Source organism: Bison bison, unplaced genomic scaffold (genome assembly GCF_000754665.1).
Source record: "Bison bison bison isolate TAMUID 2011002044 unplaced genomic scaffold, Bison_UMD1.0 scf7180017864518, whole genome shotgun sequence".
Lineage (NCBI taxonomy): Eukaryota > Metazoa > Chordata > Mammalia > Artiodactyla > Bovidae > Bison > Bison bison.
In genome coordinates, this window is record NW_011495071.1 from 18,261,618 (window position 1) to 18,289,149 (window position 27,532).

Below are 27,532 nucleotides of genomic sequence, written 5' to 3' on the forward strand. Positions count from 1 at the left end.
GTACATGCTGTTCTTGCCTAAAAGGCCTCGGCCCCTCCCCTCGTAGCCCCTTTATTAAGTGAGTGCTCTCCTCCTTCAGGATTCAGATTAAACGCACCTGCCTCCGAAGGGTCTGCCTAGACCCAGCCTCCTCATGGTCACCATTTTAGTACTGTTGACATTTTCTTCAAAGCCCTTGCAAACTATTTTTATTTTATTATTTTACTTAAATGTGTTTGATGTCTTCTCCCATTAGACTGAGAGCAGCTTGAAAGAGAGGGTTCATATGGGTTTTATTTATTATTGTATCCAGAACACTTGGTAGGCGCTCAATAAATACTTTTGGGTGAATGAAGGTACAGTCAACCCTCAGCATCTGTGGGGAATACCACTCTGGATACCCAAAGCCACGGATACTCAAGTCCTATAGTCGCCTTGTTCATCCCTGGTTCTGCATCTGAGATTCAACCAAACAAGGAAAATAAACACAGCACACAATCCGTGGTCAGCTGAATCCGAGGATGCGGAACTCTCAGATACAAAGGGCCAACTGTAGTCTTTTAAGTCAACATTCCACTTGTAATTTAGGGTAGTTGCTTTAATCAATCCAGTGCCTTTTCTTGCCTGGCCAGCTCCCTGGCCTACTCCCCCTAGTCTCCCAGGAGTTCACTTCCTCATCCTGGGAGTGTCTTTCTTCACCTTCTCCTTTTAACACGGTCCTGTTCACCTCACAGCACCTTGTCAGCCACCATCTCCGTTGTGACACTTTCCCCAAGCTGTTAGTCACTCCTGTGTCTGGCTCCTAAAATACTTTGATTTCTTCCACATTTTCCCATATTTGTTTCTTTCACTGCAAAATTAGAAAATGCTCCTAGAAAACTCAAGCAAGCGTTCCAGAGGTGTATGAAGTCCAAAGCAAAATCCTCCCTTCCCATTCCCAGACTGCCATTGGTACCACTGAGTTCTTTTCTCTTCATTTACAACAATACATCAACATCTTTTCATTTAAATAAAGAAAGGAAAGTAAAAAATGGATCATACAATAACGCTAGGGAGTGACACTTTTCAATTACGCTCATTTTTCTTTTCATGTTGGAAGAGAACAACCTTGATCTTTCTATGGCTGGTTATTGGTCCATTATATGCTTGTACCATCATTTAAAACATCAGTTTCTTGATGGCTCTTTAGGAAGCTCCTGCTGCTGCTAAGTTGCTTCAGTCGTGTCTGACTCTGTGCGACCCCATAAATGGCAGCCCATCAGGCTCCACCATCCCTGGGATTCTCCAGGCAAGAACACTGGAGTGGCTTGCCATTTCCTTCTCCAGTGCATGAAACTGAAAAGTGAAAGTGAAGTCACTCAGTCTTGTCCGACTCTTAGCAACCCCGTGGATTGCAGCCCACCAGGCTCCTCTGTCCATGGGACTTTCCAGGCAAGAGTACTAGAGTGGGGTGCCATTGCCTTCTCCTTAGGAAGCTCCTAGTTTTTCTAAATTACAAGCAATACTGAGATAAATCCCTTTATACATTTGAGTGGCTCTTTCTCTGTTATTGTACCAAATGGCATCCCAGTTTGTACTTTGATAGACTGTCTGATTGTCTTCTTAAAAAGCAATGCCCAGTTACCCTCCCACCATGGCTGGTAAGAATGTCTGAATCTTCACAGCCATGACTGGTTGTTATCAGTGTTTCATCTTTGTTATCTAATTGGTCAGAACTTTCCTGCCTTTGATTGTTGTTGAAACTGAATAGGTTTTCATACTTAATGACCATTCATGTCCTTTGTCTGTAAGTGATTATTTACATCCATTATTCATTTTCCCATTAAAGTGTTCAATTTCACTTTTTACTCATTTGTAATGGCTTTTTAAAAAACTGTGGTAAAAAACACATAACATAAAATTTGCCATCTTAACCATTTTCAACATAATTTATGTCTTTCTTTTTAAAATTTATTTATTTTTAATTGGAGAATAATGGATTTACAATATTGTGTTGGTTTCTGCCATACATCAACATGAATCAGCAACAGGTATACATATGTCCCCTCCTTCTTGAACCTCCCTCTCACCGCTAACCCTATCCTACTCCTCTAGGTTGTCACAGAGCACTGGGTTTGAGTTCCCTGTGTCATATAGAAAATTCCCACTAGCTATCTATCTTACATATGGTAATGTATATTTCAATGCTACTCTCTCAATTTGTCCCACCCTCTCCATCCCCCACTGTGTCCACAAGTCTGTTTTCTCTGTCTGCATCTTTATTGCTGCTGCTGCTAAGTTGCGTCAGTTGTGTCCAACTCTGTGTGACCCCATAGACGGCAGCCCACCAGGCTCCACCGTCCCTGGGATTCTCCAGGCAAGAACACTGGAGTGGGTTGCCATTTCCTTCTCCAATGCATGAAAGTGAAAAGTGAAAGTAAAGCCGCTCAGTCATGCCCGACTCTTCACGACTTCATTGCCTTCTCCGTGCCAACTTCTAGGCCTGGACAAACACTTCCCATTGCGTCTACTTCTCGTTGCTGAGAAAGTTCAGGAAAGTAGGCTGTTTGGATCCACTCCAAATTCCTTTGGTGCAACTTCAGAAGGACCCTCTCTGCTGCTTGGCCAGCCTCTCATCACCTGCAACTCGCTTCCTCCTTCCCTTGCTAGCAAATCTTCTAAACCTTTCCAACTCCTAGAGCTGAGCTCCACTTTCCAAATTTGCCTGTGTCTCCTTCTTGACTGTGGAGGACAGGCCATCTTGCTGGAGCTCTGTCCACTCCCCTCTCCTCCTCCATGTTCCCTTCTTCATCTTAGAGGGGAAAATCTTTCTCTTCCCCTTCACCCTTTGGGGTGCTTATGAAGAAAAATGGGAAAATATGGGCATTGAAAACTGACCACCTTGGACTTGAATTCTAGCTCAGGTATCAAGTAGTTTTGTGTCCTGGAATAGTCTATTTAATGAATTCTTTCTTTCCTCACCCCAGGTGAGCCTGATAGTATCTGCTTCAAAGGGACTTACAGAAAGCCCTGAATGGATGGGGGCACGTGCAGCGTGTGACACCTGCCTAGATTTTCTGAGTCTTCTCCCCCAACTCCCACCTTCAGCTTTTCCACCTGAGTCCCCAGTCCTGTTCCTTTTCTCTTTGGGTGCTTTGTCCCTTCAGTTATCTCCTACTTGTTTTCTGATATTTTATCTTTCCCTTTGACTATTTTCTACTGAGACAAAAATATGAAGTTGCTTTACCCCAGATTCCTTCTTATGACTCTGCTAAGAATTCCAGCCTCCATTGTCTCCCCGGAGAGTAGTCTACACTAGCTGATTCTGTTTCTCTCCTCCCCATGCGCTCCTTCACCCCTTGCTGTCAGGCCTCACCACCTTGTCTCTCTCCCTCATCACTGTACTTAAATTGGGTTCCTAAAGCCATGACAATCTAGGCCCTTGGATTCTTGGTTTTCCTTTATCTTCAGTCTGCCATGCTCAGCTGCAGCACTGGACAGTGCCAGCACCCTGTTCTGCTGGAGAGATCTGCCCTGACTGCACTGTACAATTTTGATTCTCCTCCTATCTCTCTTGCTCCTCTTTCAGTTCATTCATTCAGCGTGTTTCAATTGAGGATTTATTATGAACCACAACTGTGCTAGGTGATGGGGACACGGTGGTGACAGGCATCATCACTAGCCTGCTGGCCCCTGAAAATGTATGGTCTAAGAGCACAGACATCAGACAATCATCTATTTTCTTTGTATCAGTTACCTGTTGTGTCTCTGTGTGTGTGTGTAAGACTACTTGCCAGAGTCTTACAAAAGAATAACAGGGAGGAAGACAGAGAAGGGAAGCCAAGGAAGGACAGTTTGAGGAAGTGATATTTAAGCTGAGATCTGCAGGATGAATAAGTGTTAGCTGGGTGAGGAGTGGAGAACTTGGAGGGGTAGCTTCCAGGAAAAAGACGGAAAGCTGTGAAGGTTTGGTGAGAAGGGGCTTGGCAAATTCAAGAAACTGAAAGCAGGTCAGTGTGGCTGAAGGTGGTGGGGAGATGAGGTAGGAGCTGTAAAGAGAGGGACATATTGAGCAAGGTCTTGCAGGACATGAAGAGGGTTTGGGATTTACTCCCAAGAACAAGGGACAGCTAATGAAAACCTCTCTTCCTCTGCCTGTTTCCTCATTTTGGGTGTGCCTCACAGATGTGTCTTTGGTGCTCTGCTCTTGGCACATTCAGACTCATAGCTGAGTAATGACTTCTCTGTGGTTAATTCCTGAATCCTAATATCCTCCTGAATCCCAGTCCTTTTCCCATATAATCTTAGATTATATACTGGGGTCTCTTTCTGATACTGCAGGTTAAATGTTGGAAACTGAATTCATTTTTCTTTTCAGACTCCTTCCTTCTCCTGTATTTCCTATCTTGGTCAGTGGTGCTCCTACTATTAACCCAGACTGGAAATACTGGTGTCTCCTTGACTTCCCCCTTTATTTACTTGTACGCTGATGCTGAGGATATAGCAGGGACTCAAACTGAAGCAACTAGCATCCTAGTGGGATGCCCAATGGTAAACACATCAACATGTGTTATAATGTCAGTTAGTAAATGATAAGTGCTATCAATAAACATAAAGCAGATAAGTGAGGGGTGGAGATGCTGCTTGTTTTCATTATAGAAGGAGTCTTTGAGGAAGTAGCTTTGAGCAAAGGCCAGAATGGGGTGAAGGACCGAACCATGTGGGTATTGGGGAAAGAATGTATCGGGCAGAGGGAACAGCCCTTGAAATGGTCCAGAGAGGGAGCATATTCCAGCATATGCCTCTGAGCATATTCCAGCTCAGAGGCTGGAAAGCATCAAGTGACAGGCTGAAAGTAGAGAGACGAGGTCAGAGAAGCGGTACATACAGACTGTGCTGGAACGGGGGCTGGGTTTAGTTCTAAGTGTGATGAGAGCCTTTATAAGGTTTTGATCAGGAAAGTGATGTGTTCTGGTATACAAACACCATAGGGTCCCTCTGGCTGTCGTGAGAAGAATCAATTACAGGGGGCAAAGTGAAGACCACAGAGGAATCCATGTCCTTGCCACATCACAGGGTCTTGCCCACATCTATCCCTCTCTCCCATCTTCATAGCCACTGACCTAACTTAACCCCCTCCATCTCAATGTGAATTGCTGTTGTGGTCTCATAAATGATCTTCCCATCCTCCCAGAGCATACCTTTCCCTGGTTTTCAGGCCTTCAGTGTTCCCCGCCCCACATATATGAAGTACAACTTCTTTAATCTCATATTCAAGACCCCTCTTGTCTCCCAAACTTATCACCCACTGACGCCTTTCACAGATTCCATGCTAAAGTCACATAGAACTACTCAGCTTCCCATGTAAGCTTCTTGCCTTTCCACCTCCAAGTTTTTGCCTAACCCATCCCATCTTCCCATGAAGTATTCTTTCACCATCCTCTGTCTCTGTAAGTTCCAGATTTCCTGACCCTGATTCCAGATTCTCTCCCAATCCTCCCAGGCAACAGGATTCTTCCTGCCTTTGGACTCTTACATCTTTCCAATGACCCTAGTCATTCTCTACGTTGTTATGACTCTTTATTGTACACATCTTATCTTCCTAAATCGTAAATTTCTAGAGGTCAGGGTCCAAACTTGATATATCTGTGCACATACCATCTACAAGGCCCTGCCCAGGGCTCATAGTGAGTACACTACAGATATTTGTCCAGTGAATGAGTTCCTGGCACCAGGGTATTTAAACAGTCTATTTGGAGAGACACAACCAAGCCTTAAATCCATACAAGTGAATAATAAAAGACAGTATATAAAGGAGGGATAAAACAACAGACTGGTTCCAAATTGGGAAAGGCTATATATTGTCACCTTGCTTATTTAACTTATATGCAGAGTACATTATGTGAAATGCCAGGCTGGATGAAGCACAAGCTGGAATCAAGATTGCCAGGTGAAATATCAATAACCTCAGATATGCAGGTGACACCACCCTTATGGTAGAAAGCAAAGAGGAACTAAAGAGCCTCTTGATGAAGGTGAAAGAGGAGAGTGAAAATGCTGGCCTGAAACTTAGCATTCAGAAAACTAAGATTATGGCATCCAGTCCCATTGCTTCATGTCATATAGATGGGGAAACGATGGAAACAGTGACAGACTTTATTTTCTTGGGCTCCAAAATCACTGCAGATGGTGACTACAGCCACGAAATTAAAAGACGTTTGCTCTTCGGAAGAAAAGCTTTGGCAAACCTAGAGAGCATATTAAAAAGCAGAGATATCAGTTTGCTGACAAAGGTCCATATAGTAAAAGCTATGATTTTTCCAGTAGTTAGGTATGGATGTGAGAGTTGGACCATAAAGAAGGCTGAACACCAAAGAATTGATGCTTTTGAATTGTGGTGCTAGAGAAGGCTCTTGAGAGTTCCTTGGACAGCAAGGAGATCAAACCAGTCCATCCTACAGGAAATCAAGCCTGAATATTCATTGGAAGGACTGATGCTGAAGCTGAAATTCTAATACTTTTGCCACCTGATGCGAAGAGTTGATGCGTTGGAAAAGACCCTGATGCTGGGAAAGATTGAAGGCAGGAGAAGGGGACGACAGAGGATGAGATGATTGGATGGCCTTACCAACTCAGTGGACATGAGTTTGAGCAAGCTCCAGGAGACAGTGAAGGATAGGGAAGCCTGGTGTGCTGCAGTCCATGGGGTCGCAAAGAGTCACACACGACTGAGGAACTGAACAACAACAATATCAGGTGGCATATAGTCTATGGCCCATAGGAATTCAGAAGGAAGATGAGTAAGAAGTGGACTGCTCAGGGAAGATCTGATACCAGCTGATGGTTCTGGAGCACTTATTCTATGCTGGGCTCTGGGTTGAATTCTTTACATGCATTACGTTACTGTTCTTATCTACCCTGTCCTATAGGCACCAACATATAAGTAAATGCCTCATCTACAAATAAGGAAACTGAGGTAGGGAGGTGAAGTAATTTCCTTGCAGTCACAGTGTTATAAAATCTACAGACTTGTAATTTGAACCCATGCCTCTCTGATTGGCCAGCCTACAGCAATCACCCCACCATCCCGCCTTGGAGAACAAAGGAGAGACTTAGCTGTGAAAATAGGGTTTGCATTTTATTTCCTGTCTCATTCCAAAATGAATCTATAGCTGCTAAATATGAGCTAAGCTATGCCTGAGAAGATGACTAGGATTTAAGGATGAGGTAGGTGTTTCAGGTTAGGAAAGCAGCTATTTGTGGACTGTAAGGCAGACTTGTTCCTGGGCAGAAGCAGTGAGCTAACTAAATTGGTGGATGGATCTGGAGATGGGTTAGATGGGTAAGTGGATACAATGTGTGGAGGGCGTTCAGTGCCAGGGAGAATTGTTAAGTGTCGATGTGCTAGAACACAAGGAGAGGTTGAAGGGTTTATGAACTGGTCAGGACATAACTTGATTAAAAGAACATTCATGGGGACAGATTTAGCACTAAGCAGATGCATGGAACTGTAGGATTTCTCCCTGCCTGCCCTGGTACCTCTCAAACAGCTGACAATCCTCTGGGACAAACAGTCCATCGGATGCAAACAAAACACAATGGAGACCAAGTTGGAAAAGAAGAGTTTACTGTTGTTGTGTTTCATGTTTATTTATTTATTTGGCTGCATCAGGTCTCAGTTGCAGCATGCAGGATCTTTTGTTGTGATGCATGGACTCTAACTGTGGTACATGGGCTCAGTAGTTCGGGCTCACAGGCCCAGGGGTTGAGGCATGTGGGCTGTCTAGTTGTAGCACATGGGTTCCAGAATGGGTGTACTGAGTAATTGAGGTGCACAGGCTTAATTGCTCTATGACACGTGGGATCTTAATTCCCCAACCAGGGATTGAACCAGCGTCTCCTGCATTGAAAGGCAGATTCTTAATCACTGGACCATGAGGGAAGTCTCTCAGAAGAGTTTTCATGAAAGATCCAAGGTAATTTCTAAGGCCACGGTGTTTGGAACAAGGCTTACAGACTACTGGGGATAGAAGAAGAGAAGAGTGTGGCCACTCCCAGGACCGGGGGAAGGTGGTTTTGAAAGAGCATTACATACAGGCTGGACCATTAAGCAGTCCCTAACACATTTCAGAGGAAGAGAAGCACCGTAGGTCAAAAATCCATCTGCACAGGGAGCAGCACCGTGAAAAAGACTTGGGGGTCTTAGCTGTCATCAAGTTCAATGACAGAACAGAGCTGCTTCACAGTCTAAGAAGCTAAGGTAAGTGCCTTAAAAGGTGCAGTAACTTAGAAGTGTTGCAGATCCAGCTCCAGACTCTAGCCTGAGAATTTGTCTATTTGGAGGCCAAGCTCTACACCTAGCACTTCACAACTGGGGGTGATTTTGACCTGCATTTGGTCAAAAGGGGACATTTGGCAAAGTCTGGGGAGATTTTTGGTTGTCACACAGGGAGGAAATGCTACTGACATCTAGTGGGTAGAATCCAGGGTTGTTAAACATCCTACACAGCACAGGACTGCTCCTGCCTCTGCCCCTGCCTCTCACAACAAATTCCAGATTATCAACAAAGTATCAATACTGTCAAGCCTGAGAAACCCTGCTCTAGAGGGTGAGGCGACCAGGGCATGGTTAGTGGTGGTGACAGTCTTTACAGCAGTGTCATTAGGAGCAGTTGAAGAAAGTTGGAATGTTTATCCTGGAGACGATTTAGAGACCTGGGAAATAACTTAGAGAAGTGGCAAGCGCTGAACTGTCCAGACCAACTGTCTGAATTTCCACCATCACTGACCCTAACTATTGTAATGAGAGTCCAACCAGACCCAATGCTGGAAAATTAGGAAAATCAGAAAAAATATTGTAATCACAAACACTTACATACTGTATCTCAGGCACTCTTCTAAGAGTTGTACATATACCAACACATTTATTTGTTATAACAAACCCATTGTGCCTATTTTATAAGTGGAGAGACTGAGGCACAGAGAAAAGGGTAAGTGACTTGCTTAAGATCACCAAGCTTAGCGAGCAGCAGGTGTTAAACACTGTATACTATTGCTATGCTGCATTGGAAAGAGACAGATCTGGGCTCAATCCCAACTTTACCGGAAATGGCACCCCACTCCAGTACTCTAGCCTGGAAAATCCCACGGGCAGAGGAGCCTGGTGGGCTGCAGTCCATGGGGTCACTAAGAGTCAGACATGACTGAGCGACTTCACTTTCACTTTTCACTTTCACGCATTGGAGAAGGAAATGGCAACCCACTCCAGTGTTCTTGCCTGGGGAATCCCAGGGACCGGAGAGCCTGGTGGGCTGTCGTCTATGGGGTCGCACAGAGTCGGCCACGACTGAAGCGCCTTAGCAGCAGCAGCTGTGTAACAGTTGGCCTGCTACTTCACCTCTCTGAGCCAGTTTCTTCATCCTGCAGAACAGGGATAGTAAGATGACAAATACTTACTGGTTCTTTCAAAGAGTGATGAATGTAGTTCTAACTGCAACTCAAGGACAGATATAGTTATTGCTCTTATTTTATACACACGAGGATTTTGTGGCTTAGCGAGCTTGAGTGACATGCCCAGGGCCACACAGCCAGGAAGTGGTGTCAGGATTTAAATCGACATTTGTCTGACTTCAGAACCTGTTTTTAACCACAAAGCCATTACATTTGCAAGCTTGTTGTGAAGGGAGCATGGCGAAACATACAAAATTTCCTGGAACATATTAAGCAATCAACGATAGCTATTTATGATTATATTAGAAATCATAGTTATTATCCTTGTGACCTGCTCAACCAGGTGTGCAGAAGGCAGCACAGTATTCTAGACAAAAGAACGAGATCAGCAGAAAATGAATGATGTAGTGGCTTGTGTGCGGATCACAAACCCTCCGCCAGCTATTCCATAATCCTGAGCTTCAGCCTCCGCGGTAAAGTGGTGTCACGATTGATTCATTTGTCCTGCTCTCAGCACAGCCTACTATTCATAGCACAGGAGTGGGAGGAGTGGGGACAGTGTGAGGCTAATTTAATGTCAAGGTTTCATAGCCCATACATTTCACAGTCATAAAAAAAAAAAAAACAGGAATGCAGCACCTTATGCAAAATGGGAAAAGTCACCACATACTCACATACAGCACTGTGAATAAAACTACAGCTCACCTGATGGTTAATTCCACCGGGAAAGGATTTTGTTTTAAAACAATTGCCTGATTTCATTGTAGGGAATGCTGTGTGAGTGTTTCCCACAGAGCGAGGGTGGCATCTGCCTAGCTGGAGGGCTGGCAGCACACTGAATCTGCCTGCAGTGGATTCTGAAACATAGAATTGTGGCTAGTGGGATGTCAAACAGGATGAGACTGAGAGCTGCTTGCCGTGATGGAGGTAGGTACCAAGGGCAATGGGAGCCCTGGGCAGGAGACCATCAACTGCCTAGGTAGGGGAGAATGATCAGAGCAATCCTTCACAGGGAGGGGCTATTTGAGTTGGATCTTGAGGGATAAATAGGAGTTTGTCAGGTGGAGAAGGGGGGAAGGTATACAGAGCAGAGAATGACAGCACTGCCAAAGGTCTGTGACCTGGGAATTCATGGCCATTCCTAATATATTCCATGGCTGGTTGTGGCAGGAGCTCAGGGAGAGAAGGCTGTGGAGTGAGGCCGATGAGGTTGGAAATGTGGGCTGAAAGCACCTCATAAAGGGCCACAGTAGGCTTCTGGGCAGCGTGGCACAGTGGAAAGGATTTCTGGCAGTGTGAGTAGAAACGTCCTGGGGTTTGGCGTGAACTGACTCTGAGCTCCATTACTTGTTGTCTCTATGACTAAGGACAAGTTAGTCTACCTCCCTGAGTATCAGCATCCATGTTTATAAGATGAGAAAATAATACCCACCTCAGAGGGCTGTTGATAGGATGAAATAAGATGAAGTATAAATTCCTGGCAGAGTCACAGCATATTGTAGGCTCTCATCAATATTAACCCCCCTTTTTTGGATAGGTGGCAGGGGGTAGTTGTTTCCCACCACAGAGATTTCATCTGATTTCTCTCTTAGAACAGTAATTCCAATAGATGTTGTAGAGATAGACTAGAGGCAGAAAGAAGACTCCACTCAAGAGGTTGCTTTGCTGGTCTTGAGCTATTCATGTTGGATTTTAATAGCTTCAGTTTCAGGGCTTTACATTCTCATTACCAGGAACCAGATCCTGGGCTATCGCCTGTGGTTCCACCATTTGGACCCCTCTGAGAAGACTGGATAATGAACTGTCTGAGCTTCTTTAGTTTTTCTAAGGTTGAAGGTATACAGTTTAAACAAGTTGAGATTTATTTGGTCATGTGCAAATTGTCTCACTCCTGCTCTCCATTTCATTCATTCAATTCACTTGTTCATTCACCAATTTATTTGTTTGCTCATTCATTCATCAGGCAAGCATTTATTGCATGTCAGCCAATACCTGGGTTGTGAGGGTTTGGAGACACAATTGTCCACTCTCCGATCTGGTTTCTCAGATCAGAATTTGAAGAAACAGTAATGGCATCCCCTCCCAGGGCTCACACATCACTGAGGCTACCGTTGGGTCAGGTGGGCCTTTTTGGAAGATAATTAGCTGGACAGAGAACATGGCCCAGTGAAAACAGCCCTAGCTGGAAAATTACTGCTCTGTGCCACACTCTTTCAAACTCCCAGTTTTCTAAAATCTCAGCAAGAAATTGTAAATCTGAGATGAGATATCCTGAACTCTTTCTGAGAAAGAGGTCAGAAAAAGATAGATGAAAACAAATAGCTGGTGGGCAGTGCAGGCTTCTTACTCCTAACTACACTTGAGTGAATATACCCAGAGAATAAAGTGGATTTCTCAGTTTGATAAATCAGGGAATCTTATCTCAAGTCATGAAAATTTAGAGAATTACCCAAGAAAAACTATATGGATGTAGTTAAACAATCATGCTATCACCAAATTTAAAGAGTGAAATCTACAATATTAAAGCTTCCACATCTCATTAAGAACTCCTCAAACACTTCCGTTTCCTCCCAAATCCAGACCATCGTCTCCTCCTCTTGCGGGCCATTCCACAAGCCTCCTCACAGGTCTGTAGCTTTGGTGCAGACACCTTGCCGTCCCTTCTCCATGGTGTCCTCAGAGTGCTCTCTGAAGACAGAGAGAACCCCGGCCCCTCTCTGTTCAGGTGCCTCTCTGACTCCCAGTCTCCCTCCTGGGGTTCAGGCTGCTCCAAGCTGGCCTCCCGTGAACTCCTCTGACTGCTCTGCTTCCTCCTTCCCATCTTTATTACACAGCGGGATGAAACTGGGACACAGTGCTGGGACTCTCTAGCTGAGAGTTATTTTCTTTTCCATCCCCATTTCCTTAAAGTCCAGCCCAGTTACCAGTTCTTCCTAGCACCTTTCTCTGCCTCTCCCGCCAGACGGAGTGCCCTCACCTGCAGGGTCATCTCTGTACTCTAATGCCTCTCATGTGGCATTTTTAACGTTGTGTTCTACTTTACTGGATACTGTGTCTTTCTTACCTGCAGCGACCTTCACACATAAGGACACGGACTCTGCCTTCTAGTTCCTTGTTTCTCCACTGCCAGGCACAGTGCCCAGCACATGATAGACAACTCCATATGTGACGTGTTTTTTTTTTTTTGAGTTGAATTAAATGATGAAACGGAAGGGAGGGGAACAGGTATTCTAAAATAGAAGACAGGAAATAAGACCGACCAAATCTGACTCCTCAGCAAACAGTCAATACCTCTCTATTATGGGGGCTTCTCTGTACAAGGGGGTAGGAACTGGGCCCTGATAACCACCCAGTCTTTGCCCTTGTCGCCTATTGCTTTAGACTGTGGGCTTTGGAGCCAAACAGGCTGTAATGCCAGGCCTGAGACTTTCTGCGTGATTGGAGGCAAGCGACTTAACTTTCCATACCTTGGGGTTTTATCTGTAAAACTAGGGCAGCGATGATCCCTAAATATAAAGGTTTGTCATGAGATTGAATGAAAAAGTCCTTGTGGAGCACTTGGCCTAGTGGCTGGCATGATGAGCATGGGACAAAGTTCAGCTATTATTACAGAGCTCACTATCAAGCAAACTTGGTCACGGGACAATCAAGAGCATCATTATTGAAATAATACTATGGTCTTGGTGGAATGTGCACAGACATCCACAGGAAGACTTTAGATTTGTTGGGTAAAGTTTTTGATGAGATGCTCAAGGATGTGGCTTTGATACCAGAGGCATGATTGGGCAATAGGTGTGGTGGTGGAAATGTTCTAGGATTAGCTAGCTCTCAAGTCTTTGTAGGATATTCAAGGTTATGGCTAGATCCGCATTACTGGAAACACAAAAAGGGATGGGTCTGTGGGAAAGAGAGGAGGTCAGCCTATCAGTATCCGGGTGGAGGGCTTTGGCAAGGAAAGTGAGTTTTCAAAGCTGAACTTCTGATCTACTTTTCTGTATAGTGTGTGATACAGCACTCTCTTTGACCTTCCTAAGAGGTCCTCAGTGGAGTTCCCTTCACTCTCATTGCTGTTGGAACTTATGTGCAGAGTCCATCATGTGAAGTGCCAGGCTGGATGAAGCACAAGCTGGAATCAAGATTTCCCTGAGTAATATCAATAACCTCAGATATGCAGAAGATATCACCCTAATGGCAGAAAGCAAAGAGGAACTAAAGAGCCTCTTGATGAAGATGAAAGGGGAGAGTGGAAAAGTTGCCTTAAAACTCAACATTCAAAAAATGAAGATCATGGCACCTGGTCCCATCACTGCATGACAAATAGATGGGGAAACAATGGAAACAGTGATAAATTTTATTTTCTTGGGTTCCAAAATCACTGTGGACGGTGACAACAACCATGAAATTAAAAGATGCTTACTCTTTGGAAGAAAAGCTATGACAAACCTAGATAGGTATTAAAAAGCAGAGATATTACTTTGCTGACAATGGTCCATGTAGCCAAAGCTATGATTTTTCCAGTCATGTATGGACATGAGAGCTGGCGAATAAAAAAGTTGAGCACTGAAGAATTGATGCCTTCAAACTGTGGTGCTGGAGAAGACTCTTGAGAGTCCCTAGGACTGCAAGGAGATCAAACCAGTCAATCCTCAAGGAAATTAACCCTGGATATTCATTAGAAGGACTGATGCTAAAGCTAAAGCTCCAATACTTTGGCCACCAGATGTGAAGAGCTGACTCATTTGAACAGACCCTGATGCTGAGAAAGATTGAGGGCAAGAAAAGAATGGGATGACAGAGAACGAGATGGTTGGATGGCATCACCAACTCAATGGACGTGAGTTTGCGTAAACTCAGGGAAATAGGGAAGGACAGGTAAGCCTGGTGTGCTGCAGTTCATGGGGTCACAAAGAGTCAGACATGACTGAACAACAAGGGGGAGGAATGTGAAGTCTGGGCTCCAGGTGGTTGGTGAGAGTAGTGACGTCCCCAGGAGGCTAGCTACATCTGGGCTACAGATAGTGTCAACCCCAATGAGAGGTTCAATGAGAAAGGCACATTGGGTTCACAGAGGCCAGAGAGGCAAAGGCAGCCTTGGTTGCAGCTGCAGAGGATGAAGATCTTGCCATTGCTAAATGTAGAGTGAAACAGTACAATAGGGTCAAGTTCGAGTATCTTGTGAATGCCCTTCAGGAGTGCTGGCAGTAGAGAAACTAACATGAATCACTGGGCATCTCTGGGAACATCCCTCACGTTGTATCTGATCAGGCGGTTTCCAGCTGGGGCAGGTAAGGAACATGGCACCCGCCCAAAGACTTGATGTGATGGCTCTGTGTGCCTGAAACGCCAGATGGGACCAAAAGACACAGCACTGGAAAACCTCCAGAAGCCTCCATGTAGACTAGTGTAGACTAGTTAATGGGTCAAGCACTTGGATGCCCTAACTCAAATTTAAGTTCAGACCCAACTATTCCTAGACATGGTTTAGTTTTTTCACTTCCAGATATCTAACTTTAGGTACTTACTACCTGCCAGATGCTGTGCTAAGTGCTTTACTTGGATCCTTTCTTTTCATCCTCCCTGAAACTAAAGTTTGGTAAAATTATTAGCTCTCTGCTACAGATTAGAGCTTCCCTGATGGCTCAGCAGTAAAGAATCTGCCTGCAATGCAGGAGATGTGGGTTTGATCCCTGGGTCAGGAAGACCCTGTGGAGGAGGAAATGGCAACCCACTCCAGTATTCTTGCCTGGAAAATTCCATGGACAGAAGAGCTTGGAGGGCTACAGTCCATAGCATCATAAAGAGTTGGACGTGACTGAGCATGCATGCATGCACTACTACTCAGAAAACTGAGGTTGAGAAAGCCTAATTGACCCGTACAGGGTCACACAGCTTGAAAGTAGTAGAGCTAAAGTCTGTACTCTACCAGGTCTCTTGGAATCCAGAGCCAGAAAACTTAATAACTATGATAACTGGTTTGGGAGGGATCAGAGATTATCCAGTTCAATTGACTGTAAATCTAGAGGGAGAAACTCATAGTTGGAAAGTACATGGGACCAGGAGATCATTTTTGTTCTGTTGAAGGCACTTCTGTGTGACACTGGGCAAGTCACAGAACGTTCCTCAGCTCCAGTTTTCTTTTCCAAAAGTAGGGAAGAGAAGAGTTCACGTTCTGTTTACCTCGTAGGCTTAAGGCCTTGCCTGGAAAAATCCCATGGACGGAGGAGCCTGGTCGGCTACAGTCCATGGGGTCGCTAAGAGTTGGATACGACTGAGCGACTTCACTTTCACTTTTCACTTTCACGCATTGGAGAAGGAAATGGCAACCCACTCCAGTGTTCTTGCCTGGAGAATCCCAGGGACGGGGGAGCCTGGTGGGCTGCTGTCTATGGGGTCACACAGAGTCGGAGACTACTGAAGCGACTTAGCAGCAGCAGCAGCATACAGAGTGGAACAGGATGAAAGTTACCACTTTGTCTTAAACAGACAGCAAGCATATTCTAGTCATCTTTGGTGGAGTAGCTACTTTCTGGTACATCTAGCCAATGTGATTAACAAGGAAAAATTTAATATAGAACCACTCCCTTTTCTGACTCACTAAGAAAATGAGATAATCTTGAATATTGCATTAAAATAAATAATTTAAAAGTTGGGCTTAATTTTTGGCTGTTATACGCTAAGTCTTTTCATATGCATTTAATCTCCAGTAAAACAAAATGAGGCTCCCAGATGGTGAAGTGATTGTCTTCAACCACAAAGCTAATAAGTAGTGAGGATTTGAACCCAGGACTACCTGGTTTTACCTCTAGGAGCTTTTGCATTCAGCAAGGACTTAGACCAGATTCATTCAATTTGCTTATAGAAGTGAACAAGTCTGTCTTCATAGAGCCCCACTGTTTCAAATGAAGTCACTGTAACATGCCTGGGAAGGCACCTAATTTCTCCAGGCGCCCAAATGGAAGAGTTTCTGTTTTATCCTCTGCATGTCAAGGTCTAAATGTTTAGCAAAATCCAGCCTCTGCTAAATAAACTAACCAGCTCTAAATCATAGAGGATCCAACAGAAACAGAAGACATAGGTATCATTTGCTGAGGGATAACTTTCATCCAAGAGATGGAGAGAGACAGGGAGGCTTGGCCAGCTGCAGTCCATGGGATCATAGAGTCAGACATGACTTGGCAACTGAACAACAAAAACAGCTTTCATAGCTTTGAGGTCAAGGAAGAATTACATTTAAAAAGATGATAAACTATATTGAGTGTGAAGCATTCAAAACAAAACAATGACATGAAATGAGCATGTAAACAACAAACTGAGAAAATAATTCAACCAAAAATGGCTGAACCTTCAACTACATGATGCATGCATGTTGTTGTTGCTGCTTGGTCCTTAAGTCATGTCTGACTCATTTGTGATCCTGGGGACTATAGCCCACCAGGCTCCTCTGTCCATGGGGTTTTCCAGGCAAGAATAGTTGAGTAGGTTGCCATTTTCTTCTCCAGGGGATCTTCCCAATCCAGGGATTGAACCCATGTCTCCTGCACTGGGGAGTCTCACCGAGCCACCAGGAAAGCCCCATACATGCATATGAAGGAGCAATTCAAATTTGAAAAGAAAAATAAAACCCAGCAGCAGCAGCAGCAATAGGTCAGTGACCTAAAGACATGATGAAAAAGTTTACAGAGCACAGAATACAAATGTTAAACACTTACCCTGAGAAACAATTTTTCCTGAATAATAATCAAAGAATTACAGATTAAATAATTTTGATCATCATAATAACATATATTTTATAGTTCTTAACATTTACTAAGTACTTAATATATATAAATTTTCTTAATCTCAAAAACTTCTTAGGAGATAGTGCTATTTCCATTTCATAGATGCAGAAACTGAGGCCAAGTGATGTTCAGTTACTTGCTCCAATCAGATAACTAGTTAGGGTATAACTGAGGTTTAAACCCAGACACTTTGGTTCTTACATCCAGGTTACACTTAGCAAATTAACAAAAATAAAAATACTTAAAACACTTTTACTTTTTAAAATATTCAGTGCCAGTAAAGTTCTTGAGAGAATCAGGGCTGGTTTCTTTATAAACTGGTACAACTCTTTTGAAAAGCAACATAGCAATAGGTAGCAGTAGCCATAAAAACACATGTTTCATCATGGAAACAACCTAAATGTCCATCAACAGTTGAATGGATAAGGAAGATGTGGTACATCTATACAATGGAATACTCCTCAGCCATGAAAAAGAATGGAATACTGTCATTGGCCACATCATGGACACAACCAGATTATCATACTAAGTGAAGTCAGAAAGAAAGACACGTATTATATGATATCACGTACATATAGAATTAAAATATGGCACAAATAAATCTACGTACAAAACAGAAACAGTCTTACAGACATAGAGAACAGATTTGTGGTTGCCAAGGGTTGGGGGAGGGAGAAGGATGGACTGGGAATTTGGGGTTGGCAGGTGTAAGCTGATCAGATGTAAATGGACCATGATACCAAATAGTGAGGAGAATGGTTTAGAAAATTAATGCATATTAGCCTCTGGAGTTATATAAAGTCATTACCAATAGTAATAACTAAAATCCATAAAAATATATTACATGTTTATTCTTTCTTAAATAAAAAATTTAATAATATTAACTATTAGTTTAGTAGATATTTAAAATGTGTCTATTGCAAAACATGGACGAACAAGAATGTGCAAACATTCAAATAGTTGCATTAGCAAACTGGGATTTAAAATTGATTTCTTTGTCAAAAAATTTTTTTTCATTTAGACATTCAACATTTATTTCTATTAAGAGAATTTTCTAAAAATAAAAAGGACAAAGAAGGAATATTTCATATAATACACAAGTATTTGGAGATTCCATTTTCCATGTTTTAAAAGCTTTATACCCTAATAAATTTCCCATACTACTTATCATATGGGTTTACCCACACTTTGGTATTCTCCTGATAGAGAATTTGGAATTTTAGATAACTGATCTTTTTTGTTTGCTTTTGTTAATGTTGTTAAAGAGATGACTTACTTAAAAAATCATTCATTCATATATTGAATAATAATATGTATTTTGGACAATGTGATGTTAGGACCATGGCTCATATGTTGTAATATATTTAATATATATTTTATAAAATGTATTTCTTTTCTTTGGCCTATGAGCTATACGGAAAGCTGACCCAAAGATTCCTGTGGATTTCTAGAATCAGAAACTAATGAATAAAATTCTATTTCAGAAAAAAATGTAGAAAATTTGCTTTCAGTTTTCATTAATATATCTAGTTCAGAAATAAAAAGATAAATGGATGAGTCTGAAAAAGAAGAATGGCTGAAATCATAAAAGTGATTCTAGAATGGAAACCATATTACATCCATAATTCAAATTGATTCTAGAAATGGATGGATTAGGTAAAATTAATGACTGGATCCTGAACTTGGAGAAGCAGCCAGTTCAGAGGAAAGGTCATGAGTGTGGGGTCAGAGAAAACAGTTCTTTACCTTCTACTACTTTGGGGAATTGCATCTCTGCATCCATGTCTGTAGAACTGAAAGGCATAATCTCAAACTCATAGGTAAAGAGGATTAAGTAAGAGCACCTGCTTCATCATTCATTGCACCCTCTTATTTTACAGTTGAGGAATGTAAGTCCAGCATGGTGAAAATGGACATGGACCCACATGTCTTGCTTAAGTCAGTATTCTTCAAGCACAAAAGCTGGGAACCGGGGTTCTGGAGTCGGAGGGCTGTTACAGTTTTGGTTCTGCCAGCCTCTGACACCATGACCTTGAGCAAATTGCATACATTCTCTGTCTCAGTTTCCATACCTGTAGAGTGGGGATGGTAACTGTCTAATTCAAGATCAAGTATGGTAATTAAAAAGTCAAACTAAGGGTAGTATCTGGCACATTGCAAGCTCTCAGTAATTGTTCCCTATTATAAGCAGTGGTCCCCAAACCAATTCTTATGATTGTCTTTATTTGACACTCAGTAAATTTTTACACTTGGACCATCACTAGAGGGAGGATTGGAAAATTATATCTCAGACATTTTGGAGCAGGTAATTTCTGCAGTGGGGGAGGGCTTAAAAGGAAGAGAAAGAGGAGATGGGGGTTCAGGAAAAAGCTGGGCATGGAGGTGTGGTTCTGATGGAGGAGACTGGCAAAAAGTGAGCATGAAGGCAGTGCAACACCCTGGTAACAGCATCATTTGTTGAGTACTTCTTGTATGCTAGGCTCTGTGCCTCATCATTATTATATTCTGCCTCTGAAAAATGGGAGTAATAATTATACTTCTTTTATAAGAGTTGTGAGTACTTTGTGTGATGCTATGTGTCAAAGTACTGCCAGTTCTAGAATGGGAGACAAGGGCCTAAAGAACTATGGATGGAGGTTTGTAACAGTGTACAGGAGGCAGTGACCAAAACCATCCCAAAGAAAAAGAAATGCACGAAGGCAAAGTGGTTGTCTGAGATGGCTTTGCAAATAGCTGAGGAAAGAAGGGAAGCAAAAGCAAGGGAGAAAGGGAAAGATACACCCAACTGAATGCAGAGTTCCAGAGAATAGCAAGGAGAGATAAGAAGGCCTTCTTAAATGAACAGTGCAAAGAAACATAGGAAAATAATAGAATGGAAAAAACAAGAGATCTCTTCAAGAAAATTAGAGATATCAAGGAAACATTTCATGCAAGGATAGGCATGATAAAGGAAAGAAATGGTAAGGACCTAACAGAAGCAGAAGAGATTAAAAAGAGGTGGCAAGAATGCACAGAAGAACTATACAAGAAAACTCTCAACTACACAGATACTAAGCTATTTAAAATCCTAAAAGATGATGCTGTTAAAGTGCTGCATGCAACATGTCAGCAAATTTGGAAAACTCAGCAGTGGCCACAGGACTGGAAAAGGTTAGTTTTCATTCCAATCCTAAAGAAGGGCAATGCCAAAGAATGTTCAAACTACTGCACAATTGCACTCATTTCACATGCTAGCAAGGTTATGCTCTTTCAAGCTTTAGCAGTACATGAACCAAGAACTTCCAGATGTACAAGGTAGGTTTCAAAAAGGCAGAGGAGCTAGAGATCAAATTGCCAACCTCTATTGGATCATAGAAAAAACAAGGGAGTTCCAGAGAAATATCTACTTCTGCTTCACTTTCTCCGCTAAAGCCTTTGATTGTGTGGATCACAACAAACTGGACAATTCTTAAAGAGCTAGGAGTACCAGAACACCTTACCTGTCTCCCGAGAAACTTGTAAGCAGGTCAAGAAGCAACAGTTAGAATCTTACATAGAACAACAAACTGGTTCAAAATTGGGAAAATAGTACAACAAGGCTATATATTGTCACCCTACTTATTTAACGTCTGGAGAAGGAAATGGCAACCCACTCCAGTATTCCTGCTTGGAGTATCCCATAGACAGAGGAGTCTGGCAGGCTACAATCCATGGGGTTGCATAGAGTCGGACACAACTGAGCGACTAATACACACATACTTATTTAACTACTATGCAGAGTACATCATGCAAAATACTGGGCTGGATGAATCACAAGCTGAAATCAAGATTGCTAGGAAAAATATCAGCAACCTCAGACAAGCAGATGATACCACTCTAATGGCAGAAAGTGAAGAAGAACTAAAAAGCCTCTTGATGAGGGTGAAAAAGGACAGTGAAAAAGCTGGCTTAAAACTGAACATTCAAAAAACTAAGATCATGGCATTTGGTCCCATCACTTCATGGCAAATAGAAGGGAAAAAGTGGAAACAGTGGCAGATTTTATTTTCTTGGGCTCCAAAATCACTGTGGACGGTGACTGCAACCATGCAACTAAAAGAGGCTCGCTCCTTGGAAGAAAAGATACAACAAACCTGTCTAGCAGAGACATCAGTTTGCCAACAAAGGTCTGTATAGTCAAAGAATGCTTTCTCCAGAAGTCATGTACGGACGTGAGGTCCAACTGAGGCTGAGCACCAAAGAACCGATGCTTTTGGTGCTAGAGAAGACTATTGAGAGCCCCTTGGACTGTGAGGAGATCAAACTGGTCAACCCTAAAGGAAATCAACCCGGAATATTCATTGGAAGGACTGTTGATGAAACTGAAGCTCCAATACTTTGGCCACCTGATGTGAAGAGCCGACTCATTGGAAAAGAATCTGATGTTGGAAAAGATTGAAAGCAAAAGGAGAAAGAGGTGGTAGAGGATAAGATGGTTAGATAACATCACTGACACAATGGACATGAGTCTGAGCAAACTCTGGGAGACACTGGAGGACAGAGGAGCCTAGTGTGCTACAGTCCATGAGGTTGTGAAGAGTCAGACTTGTCTTAGTAACTGAACAACAACAGCAACAGCCTGTGTCAAATATTTGAACAGTGAGTGCCTGACATACAATATAAAGTCAGTTGTTACTATTATTATTAAATCCTTCATGTTTCAGATGAGGAATGCTTAGTAACACAAAGCATGGAGCTACTAGGTGGCAGAAACCACTTGTTTTCTGACTATGAGGTTCTAAACTATATAGAGTGCCCAAGGCAAGTAGAGTCTTCCATCCTCCTCCTTGCACTCAGCCCTGCCTCTCCACCTTCCAATGATGCCAAGATGGGCTCTGCCATCACTTGGACCTGGAAAGGAGTCTTAGCTGTGTAATCTGGGCAATTCACTTCCCCCACAACTCCTTTTGCTCATCTTTGAAGTGGAGAATGGTATATTTCATAGGAATTTCATGGGAATTCAATAAAATGTTCTGAGTACAGTTGTTTAGCCCAATTGGCAGATGAAAAGTACTCAGTGGGTATTACATTGTTATTATAAAGTGGGCTCTTGGGTTCTTCTCGGCTAAAGTTCCCAGCTGCTGACATTTCCATACTTAACCTTTATACTGGAACAGTCTGTGACAAAAGGAAACTCTCAGAAACCTAGGCTTTGACAGCTCTCTCGCTGTCTTTGTAATATGCCATTTTTTACTTCAACACCGTGTGAAGCAATGTGGCTATCTCTTCCAGCTTCTAAATTCATTGATGGTATCAGTCGGTGATGAAATGTCAGAGCACTTGGATCCAACTGTCCCACTGCTGGTCTCCTGGCTTTCCCTGGGTGAATGGTAACATTTTCAAATGGATAAAAATCTCCAGGCAACGTCGCTCTCCTCCTCCAGAGCAGATTTATTACGGAGTGGTTGGCATTTCCACATGCTCTGCATTTGTCAGTGTCAGATTCGTATGCGTTCTTAGGTCTCTATACATATACAGGCATAATTTAAATGGCAGGCGAACAAAGGCTATTTTTCTAGCTTGGAGATATTCCAAAAGATCTTTGCATTTCATCTATTTTTAAATGTTTGTGCAATTTAAAAGTATGGTAATATCAAACGGTACAGGGGAGGACTGAATATTCAGCTTCCAGCAACTGATCACATGCCACGTGCCAGGCACTTTTTATGCAATATTGTATTTAACTGTGGGATGCATATGCATTATTTTTGGTCTATATAAGGGGAAACTGAGGCTCAATGAGATGAGCTACTTGTTAAAGTCACACATACACACACATGAAAATCATACTAGTTGAGGGTGATGAGTGTGGGACAAACCACTTTGATTTTATATTTTCTCTTTCTACCATTTTATCATAGCTTCTTCAGCAGAGTAAACTATTTACAGAGCACCTTACCAGATGCCAAGCACCCTGCAAGTATCTGGTGACACAGCAGTGGAAAAAAACAAGCAGCAATTCCTGCCTTCAAGGAACTTACACTCTAGTGGACAAACAATACATTCTGGGACGTGATGAAAAGTTCACCTTCTCTGGATAGGATGAGATGGAAGAACAGGCAGCATACAAGGATGGCTGAGAGCGTGGTTTCTGTTCATTCCCAGATCGCACCAGAATGAGACATGTTCAGGGTAGGCCTTAGACAAAAGTTTGAAAAGAGTGATGTTGCATTGAGCTGTGACAGTTCCAACCAACTCTCTGTTCTCTCCCCTGCCACATTTAGATTGCTCAGGGTTCAGATGGTAAAGAATCTGCCTGCAATGCAGGAGACCTGGGTTCGATTCCTGGGTTGGGAAGATCTGGAGAAGGGTGGCAACCCACTCCAGTATTCTTGCCTGGGAAATCCCAAGGACAGAGGAGAGTGGTGGGCTACTGTCCATGGGGTCACAAAGAGTCAGACACTACTGAGCGACTAACACACACTATTGTTCCTCTAGGGCAAGTAGAGATAAAGTGGGCTATTGGCATCCCTGGTGGCTCAGACAATAAAGAATCTGCCTACAATGCAGGAGACCCGGGTTCCATCCCTGGGTCAGGAAGATCCCCTGGAGAAGGGAATGGCTACCCACTCCAGTATTCTTGCCTGGAGAATCCCATGGACAGAGGAGCCTGGCGGGCAACAGTCCATGGAGTTGCAAAAAGTCAGACATGACTAAGTGACTAAGCATGCGCATACACACACACACACACACACACACACACACTGAGCAGCAAGCCATGGGGCGAGGCATTGTCAGGGCAGTGAGGTTGGAGGAGTGGGAGTTTCAGGATGCATCGAGGAGGTGCTCAGTAAACACTAGCGGCACACTGTGGCCACAAGCGCTCCTTTCCTCAAAATTCTGCAGTGGAGTAAATGGAAAAAGAACAACTTATCTTCCTGTTATTTTCAAAAGTAGGACTGCTAACTATCGTTGATGCAGCCATGTCTCTGTGTCAGGCAGTGTGCTACATACTCTGTGTGCACTGTCTCATTTAACTCCAAAAGAAAAAAATGAAATCGAGACTCAGAGAAGCTAGTGAATGGAGAAACTGAGATTCAACCCTGAATCTCTGCCACCTTACACTGAGCTGCCTTAGTTCCCCAGAAAGCTTTAAGGAGAATTAGAATTAATTTGTGGTTTGCTCTGTGTCTTCTTATTCCTGCATCTCAAAGTGTGGTCTGTGGACCAGCAGCATTGAGATCTTGTCAGAAATGCAGGGTCTCAGGCCCCAACCCAGACCTATGAATTAGAATTTGCTTTCTGCTGAGACTCCTGGGCAGACTGCAGTTTCAGATGCGCTGCTCTGTATCTCTGCCCAAAGATATGACATAAAGACTCCAGAAGATGGTGGGCACATATTTCTCTCTGCCTCCAAAAATGATCATTTCTAGAATTGAATTGATGGCTATTGTTAAATTTAATCAAGAAGTGGACGTTTTAAAAACTTATCTGGGCATCTGTTAAATAAAATGGAAATGGAGGAACACTGAGTGATCTAAGAAGTTAGCTGAAATATAGAGGGAAATTTTCTGTTTAAAGGATGTTTTTCTAGGCTTTCTAGGAAAGGGGTGCTCATCGTTAATGACTTATCTTTACGAGAATTAAGATCATATAGTGGGAATTTCAGATCATACGACAGCAGTTTGGAGAATGAATAGGGTGTGGGGTGCAGCTCATTAACCTGGATATAGGATAAAATGTGGTAGGTTTGAGCTTTTATCCCAAATTTGTCCACAAATTCACTTTATAGTCTTGGGCAAGTCATCAAAAGCTCTCTACCTGATGGTCTTGGCCTGGGAACTTCAGCACAACGTGGGAGTGTTTTTATGCTATTATAAGGATAAAAAGGGAAACCAGTTTTAAAGGCAGGAACATTAAGTAGGTTAGTATTCTGGAACCTCAAAAATTCATACGAGCAGTCTAAATTGTTAGTCCCTTTCATCAAGCAATAACCCAATCAATCAAGCCATTAAAAAGAATTTATTGGAAAGTTGCCGTGTGCTTGGAGTACAAAAGGAGGAATACTCCTGGGGGCAGACAGCAGTAATTATGAATCACTTTCAGTCTGCTCACTGCTCCAAAAACACTAAGCAGAGCGATGAGCGTAAAGATGCTGTGACGACAGGACCTGGGCGCAGGGGATTAGGTGGGCGGCTGGGAGAGGGCTGCGTTTCTTTTCCTTTTGGCTCCCGGCCTCACCCTTCTTGCCTAACATCCAGAGCAGAGTATTCCAAGGCCTGTTGAGCATCCACCCTGGAACTCAGATGGAGGTCAGGCGCCACACTATGAAGGCAGAGAGAGTAAGGGCTTGGAGTCCCTTAGCCCTTCTCTCCCTTCTCCACTCAGTCCCACTGGTCCTAACCAATGACCTGAGTGATTTCTTATTTCCCTGCCCTCCACATTACATTCATTAGCTTGAGCCCTCTGTCTTTAGACCTTCCTGATCCAGGTCAGGTCCCTTGCGTCCTCAGCAACATTTAATGACTCCTCATCAGCTTTGCAAGTCCCACTGCCTTAGCCTGGCATTCGGGGTTCTCTGTGACTTGGCCTCACAGTCTTTCTAGTTTTACTCTGTCTGTCTCTTCCCAAGCTCCAGCCATGTAGGTATGATCATCATGTCCATATATACCATGTGTATATCCACCTCCACACCTTTGTACTAACTGTTTCATTCTCCTTAGACTGCACCTTCAGATCCACTCCTCAACTCTCAGAATCTTCCTTCCACCTTGCGTAGGTTTACACTTGAAGTCATGGAGACTTGGTCTCCATGAAGACCTAGGAACACTTTCCTTATTTTCAGCTTATAACATTTCTGAGTCTGTCCCACATTATGATTGATCAAAATCTTTTTTTCCTTTGTCAGGCTGTGGGATCCCAGAGCATAGTAGCCTTAACTTTGTGTCCTTGGAGGCTAACCCAGTCCATGCCTTTAATTGAAGAACACTCCTGAGCAAGGGCCACTGCTCTTGGCAGGCTGTAAGAATCTACACACTTAGTATAAAGAAGTACTGGAGGGTCTCTTCATACCAAGACAGACACCAGTTGTGTGATAAAGGAAAGATGAATTAACCTCTCTGAGCCTGTATTATCCGTGGTAAAATGGAGGTAGTGATGACGTCTGCTTTACAGGGTTATTGCAAGGATGACGTAAGTGCAGGAACAGGCAGTTCTTGCTGTCTGAACGTTTACAGTTCGGTGACCTTTACACTTTCTCCTCCCCAGGCCCTGTCCCTCCCACCAGACTTCTCCTACACACTCTTCAGGTCCCAACTCTGAGGTCACCTTTTCACCAAGTGCTCCCACCCTCCCCACATCTGTGGGAAGTGCCCCTGGTGTGTCTTCTCAACAAGACCCTGGCTTTCCCCCGTCACTCTCTCATCTCACTGTGAGGTCATTCCTTATAGATACACCGATAACTAGGGCAAGAACAATAATTTTTATTGAACTCTTACTGTGTGCCAGGGTCCATACTGGGTGTTTTTCATGGTATCTTATTCAGTCTCTATTATGACCCTATGAAGTAAGGTTTTCCATTTTACAGGGGAAGAAACAGGATAGACTAGATTCAATAAATTGTTCAAGATCACCCAGTTAGTGTCAGGACTGGGATTCAAATCCACCTTGGACTAACTGGGGGCCCATGTTCTCAATGCCAAGCTCAACGCTCCCTGAACCAAGTTCCTGAATATGCTAAAGCAAACAAATCCCAAAAAGCAAAACCACAAAACAAAGCAATGTTTAAAATCAGTGCTTAGTAAATGGATAGGCACTGTAAGAATCTCCACCTTTCCTCCTGTTTTTTGCCCTGGGGAAGAGCCTCCTTCTCCGGTTTGCAGCATGGTTGGGACTGAGCTCATTAGAAACCCACGGAAGTGAATTAAAGAAACATGGCTTGTGCCAGCCTACCTAGCCACATTTTAGGTTCCTGGGGCATATGGGCACCAGCTCATTTAAAAAGCATTTTTAACAAAAGCACACAACAGAAATGTTCAACATATGTTAGAGTAGGTAGGGATTCATGGAATCCTAAATCAACTTGCTTTTTATAGCCCTCTGGAAAGGGGCAAATGAGTGCAAGCCCTTTTCTCCTTCAGGGTACGGAAGGAGAGGCCAGGCTGAGGAGCTGGGCTGGAGCGGCCAGTATCAGTGCTGTGGGTTGGAGGGTCCCAAGCCCCCAGCCCCTACCCTCTGACAGGTTCCCAGCCCCCATGTCTCTCCCACCCACCTGCCACATCGTTTGAAATATGCCCTTGCATGCTCATTCTCTCCAAGACAGTGCCAACTCTAAGCAACCATTCCCAGAAAAGGTTTTTAAAAGGATGACATAAGTAATACATGCTAAT